Source organism: Cherax quadricarinatus, chromosome 12 (assembly GCF_038502225.1).
Source record: "Cherax quadricarinatus isolate ZL_2023a chromosome 12, ASM3850222v1, whole genome shotgun sequence".
In the NCBI taxonomy this organism is placed as follows: domain Eukaryota; kingdom Metazoa; phylum Arthropoda; class Malacostraca; order Decapoda; family Parastacidae; genus Cherax; species Cherax quadricarinatus.
In genome coordinates, this window is record NC_091303.1 from 35,663,884 (window position 1) to 35,669,849 (window position 5,966).

Sequence of the window (5,966 nt, forward strand, 5' to 3'; positions counted from 1 at the left end):
GCCCTTATGACATTTAGAACTGAGTCCCCATCAATTCAATATAATTAGGTATTCCAGAGTAACTGTTACTTATAAATACATGTTGGGTCCTATAGCCCCATAACATCCCCCCTTCCCTATCCCATCCTCCCCTTTTCCCTTCCTCCTCCTCCTGCCCACCCCTCTCTTTTGCCCTTCCTTTTTTGGCCTTTGGGATTTTTCCCACAGGCGCGCTAGTTCCTAGGTGGGGGAAAGGGTACCAGGGTCCATCCCATTCCATTGAGGTTCTTGGCGGTGGCGTAGTTTGCCGTGGAATCTGGATCGCCTGGGAATGTCCCGATCCCTCTCCGGTATCCTGGAGGGTGGCTTTAGGTGTCTTTCGGGTGATGGGTGTATCTCTGGAAGCCACCTTTTGGATTCCAGGGGTGGTGGCCGAAGGAGTTATGCTTTGTGGCGGATATCCGGCCACCCTCTCTTTTGTCCACCGAGGTAGCTTGGCAGATGTGAGGTTGCTATCCCGGATTGCTGGTTTACTGGCATGAAGGGTAGGGTATGGCACGGGTTCCATGCTGCATCTGCGCTACTTGTGGTGCTAAGGTCCTCTTGGGCACGGAGGGAGATTTCTGGCCCTTTCATTCCTCCTAGGAACTATCCCTCCCCGGTCCCCCTTTTTTTATTTTTATTTTTATTTTCTTCTTTCTTTTTTTTCTTAAAAACAAAAAGAAAGAAGTAACCTAACCATGGAGTACCCAATCCATGACCCCGCTACCCCCGGGCCCCTTATTATTACCGCACCCCTTTCTGACCTCGCCTCTTCTTTTGGCCACTCTTCGGACACTCCTAAGGCCCCTGTACCTCTCTTGCTGGTGCTGTTTCGTCACCCGCTTCAGGTGCCGGGGTTTCGACTGACTCCTTCAATTTGTCTGACCTCCGCTCTCCTCTGACTATGCTTCCGGCCTCTCCCTCTATGGTGCGGCAATTTTCGAATCGCCAGCCTGTCCCACGTCGGACCAACTCTGGTCCCACTTCTAAACGCCAACAACAATCTCTTGATGACGTTTCTTCGTTACCTTCCCATTCTACTCGGAAAAGACTGACACGTCGTGCACTCCCTCTCCACACTCAGTTTTGGACCACACAATGGACTAAATTCTTTACTTTAAGACCGACTTCTTCTACTACCTATCTTTCCGACCATAGTATTGACAAAGCGCTCCTATGCCATGTTGGTAGAGATATTTCCTTTCATGCTCTTAAGAGTGGTACGCACATCATCACAGTCCAGAATGCTACCCAATCTCATGATCTTTCTCTTCTTTCACATATCAATACTATTCCTATCACTATCGAAAAACATCATTCCCTCAATTCTTGTAGTGGTACTGTTATTCTACCCCATACCATAGTCCAACAGAATTTCCAGACATATGGCTGGAGCTCCAAGATCTCCCAATTCTCAAGGTAGACACTTATGTTCTTCCTGCCCTCAGGCGGAGACAATACCCTTGCAATGTGGCTCGTTTAACTTTTGACAGCCGTGAACTCCCATCCTCTGTTTGTGTAGCAGGACATCAGTTACAAGTTCGGAAGGTGATCCCTACACTGCAACAGTGTAAAAATTGCTGGCAATTTGGCCACCCAGCAAAATATTGCAGATCCATAGCTGAATGCCCAGTCTGTGGTGCCGATGACCATTCTAATACGTCTTGCGGTCGACCTCCCTCTTGCCTTAATTGTCATGAGGCTCACCATTCATACTCTCGCCGTTGCCAGGTCTACTTGAATGAGCGGGAAATTCGTTGCCTCAAAGAGGCGGTTTCTCATCTCTGCCTCCAAGGGAGACTACCCCGTGTTTCTTATTCTCTTGTTTCAAAACGTCCCCCCACTTCTGGGCTCCCATCTTCTGCAGCCTCCTCTGCAGTTGCCAATCCCATAGTCACTCCTGTATCTAATTCTTTTGCTGTCCTGGGCTCAGACGTCCCTACTTCAACACCTCAGTCTGTTCTCACTTCTTCGTGTTCTCCCTCACAAACCCTGGTATCGACAAGACCTCGTACGACACCTCCTCCCAATTGTCCCTGTACTTCTCAGAAGTCCAAAAAATCTCATTTAACCCCTCCTTTCCTTCATCCACCTCCACACTTTACCTTCCCGGTCTCTGTACCTGGGTCTTCCCCTCTCACTGGCTCTGATACAAGTGTGGAGGTTCATCCTCCTTTTCGTACTGTGCCTTCCTCCCCTGTCCCCTCCCAAGTTTCTTCCTCTTCTGCCACCTCCCAGGTTTCTGCCTCTTCTGTCCCCTCCCACACTTCTCCAGTTCGTTCCACCCTTTTGCCCCCCCCCACCTTGATACAATCCATTACAGTTCCGATCTTTACTCAAACTCCTCCTCCTTCCATCTCCAATATTGTCTCCCATACGACGTCTCTGAACTCCGAAACACTTGAAGCAATCTCTGAATATATTGCAGAGACCAAACCATCAATGGACACTGATCCACCCTCTGTTCCTTCTCTTTCCTCTTCTCCATCTGCGCAACTCCTTTCTTCACAGCGCATCGTTCCTTCGCTGCTTGAACGTTTTCCGCTGTCGCCGCATGTGGACTTTTCTAACCCCTCTAGTCCGTAAGTACCCTTACCTGCGGATTTCTAGTATCTTTATCGTTGCCAATCATGGCCTATTTACAGTGCAATATACGCGGCCTTAGGGGTAATCGGGGTGAGCTTCAGACGTTGCTCTCCCAATTTTACCCTGTTGGTGTTTGCTTACAAGAACCAAAATTACACTCTGCTGTTATCTATCCCATCTCAGGCTATAATTTATTGTATTCTTCGGATCCTTTTCCTGATGGGACCTTTAACGAAAGTGCCCTTCTTCTACACACTCATATTCCGTACCATCAGCTATTTGTTCGTACTTTGCTGCATTATACAGCAGCCCGTATCCACCTGCATAGGTGGTATACGGGCATTATCTATTCCGGATATTGCCTTTCTTGTTTAGTCATTACTGCCACCATTTCTGTTACTTGGCAATTTTAATGCCCATCATTTTCTCTGGGGGGGTCTCACTGTGATTCCCGTGGCATTCAGCTAGAGGCTTTCCTTGCTTCCCACCCCTTCCATGTTTTAAATACGGGTACTAACACCCATTTTGATCCTCATACTCATACTCTCTTGCATCGATCTCTCAGTCTGCTCTTCCTTTTCTGCACTAGACTTCACCTGGTCTGTTTTCCCAGATTTACATGACAGCGATCATTTTCCAATCATTCTTACTTCCCCTTCATATTCACCACCTCTTCGTAACCCATGCTGGCAGTTTGATCAAGCAAAGTGGGACCTTTACTCACAACTAACTGTTTTCAGTGAGGTTCCTTCTTCATCCTCCATTCATGAGCTTTTACACCACTTCTCGTCCTCAGTTTTAACCGCAGCTTCTCATTCTATACCCCAAACCTCGGGCAGGCATTCTCAGAAATGCGTGCCTTGGTCTCCTGCTTGTGCTCATGCGGTACGTTTGAAACATGCTGCGTGGGGCAGGTACCGGTATAAAAGAACCACTGAGAGACTTCTTGACTTTAAGCAGAAGCGTGCGATTGCTCGCCGTGTCATCCGTGACGCTAAACGCACTTGCTGGCGAGATTGTCTCCACCATCACCTCTGCTTCCTCTATGAGTGCAGTCTGGAGAAAAGTACAGAAACTGAGTGGTAAATATTCTCCTGACCCGGCTCCTGTTCTGTGGGTTGCCGGTGTTACTATATAGCAAACCCTCTAGATGTTGCCATTGAAATTGGCAATCATCTGGTCTGTATTTCTCTGGGGCTCCATCTCTGCCCCTCGTTTCTTTCCTCAAAGTCTGCCAGAGAGTTAGCACCCTTGGACTTTCCTTCTCTCAGAGAAGAACAGTTTAATGTGCCTTTTACACTTCAGGAACTGGAGGCAACACACTCAGCTTGCCGATCATGTCGGTTCTCTGAACCATTCATCTACCATCCTGTCAGACACTGCAACTTCTTGGGATCTTAATACTTGGGAATTCTTCACTTGCCTAACCCTTGGGCACGACCTACTTCCACATTGGACAAATGTGACACCACCTACGACTGCTGCCCCTCACCTGTCTATGGTTTATAAGCCGCTTCTCCGCTCATATGCCGTATTCTATTCAAGATTGATGGATTGATCACATCGACTCAAGGCTGAGGGACTGATTGCCTCATTCTCCTCCTGTTCTTCAAGTTTCTCCTTTGTATGGACTGATGAAGCCACTGTGTGGCAAAACGTTTCCTCAATAAAGATACCCAAGAGTTGCACATGTGTCTAATTCAACAACAGGGTAGAGTTAACTTGGGAATAAACTTGGGAGGGGACAGGGGAGGAAGAAACTTGGGAGGGGACTGTACAAAGGGAAATTGAACCTTTACACTCGTAACAGAACTAGTAAGAGGCAAAGAACTAGGTACAGAGACTGGAAAGGAAAAATGTTTGGAAAGGCTGTGTGAAGAAGGGGTAAAAGGAGGTTTGAACTTTGGGGATAGTTTAGTCTTCAAAGACGTAGAGATGAAGGGAAGGTGTAGTTGTATAAGTCTTGTGGACATAGAAACATGCAAGCGAGAAGATGAAGATTCAAGAACAGTATGTATTAGGCATCGAGGTAGGGACCTCGGAGGCGAGGACTGCAAGACAGTTAGATATAGAGGTGACTGAGGAAGTTGTTACACTAGAGACAGTTGAAGTAGGTACTATTAAGGCTGGAGGTCTCCTAGTAACTCTAGAATAAGAAAGTCATGGAAGTCTCCCCTGGAGGCAAAGATGAGAGACTGCCATGGCATATGTGAAACCTTTCTCTCTGAGACTGAATTTCTCGCTCTTTTATGTAAACTTGGCAATGGCGAGAAAAAATGGGTGAGCCTCATTACAATTAAGGCAAGAAGGATTCAGGTTGCAGGATGCAGTTGTATGGCTATCAGCACCACAGACTGGGCACTTTGTCATGGACCTGCAATATTTTGCTGGGTGGCCAAAGTGCCAGCAATTTCTGTACAGTGGACCCCCGCATAACGATGGCATCACATAGCGATTATTTCGCATACCGCTTACTTTAATTGCAAAAATTTTGCCTCACATACCGCTTAAAAACCCGCTTACCGATTTTCTTCCGAGACGCGCTCACATGTTCCGCCGGTGGCATTGTTTACCAGCCAGCCTCCGCGGTAACATCCAAGCATACAATCGGAATATTTCGTATTATTACAGTGTTTTCGGTGCTGTTTCTGGAAAATAAGTGACCATGGGCCCCAAGAAAGCTTCTAGTGCCAACCCTGTGGTAAAAAGGGTGAGAATTAGTATGGAAATTAAGAAAGATTTTGAAGGGTTTGGGGCTAACCCTGAGAAGCCTATGCCAGTTGTGGAATCCATTGTGCCTACTTCAAAAATTAAGGAAATGTGTGCACAGTGGGTTGAACTGCAAACCTTTATGGATGAAAATCACCCTGACACAGCTGTTGCAAGCCGTGCTGGTGACTATTTCAATGACAATGTTGTGGCCCATTTTAGACAAATCGTAAAGGAACGGGAGGTACAGAGCTCTATGGACAGATTTGTTGTGCGACAGAGGTCCAGTGACTCTCAAGCTGGTCCTAGTGGCATTAAAAGAAGAAGGGAAGTAACCCCGGAAAAGGACTTGCTACCTCAAGTCCTAATGGAAGGGGATTCCCCTTCTAAACAGTAAGAAGATAATGCTCTCCCCTCCTCCCATCCCATCAATCATCACCAGATCTTCAATAAAAGTAAGTGTCATGTAAGTGTGCATGCCTTTTTCAGTTTGTGTGTATTAAAATTAACATTTCATGTGGTAAAAAAAATTTTTTTTCATACTTTTGGGTGTCTTGCACGGATTAATTTTATTTCCATTATTTCTTATGGGGAAAATTCATTCACATAACGATTATTTCGCATAACAATTACCCCTCTTGCACGGATTA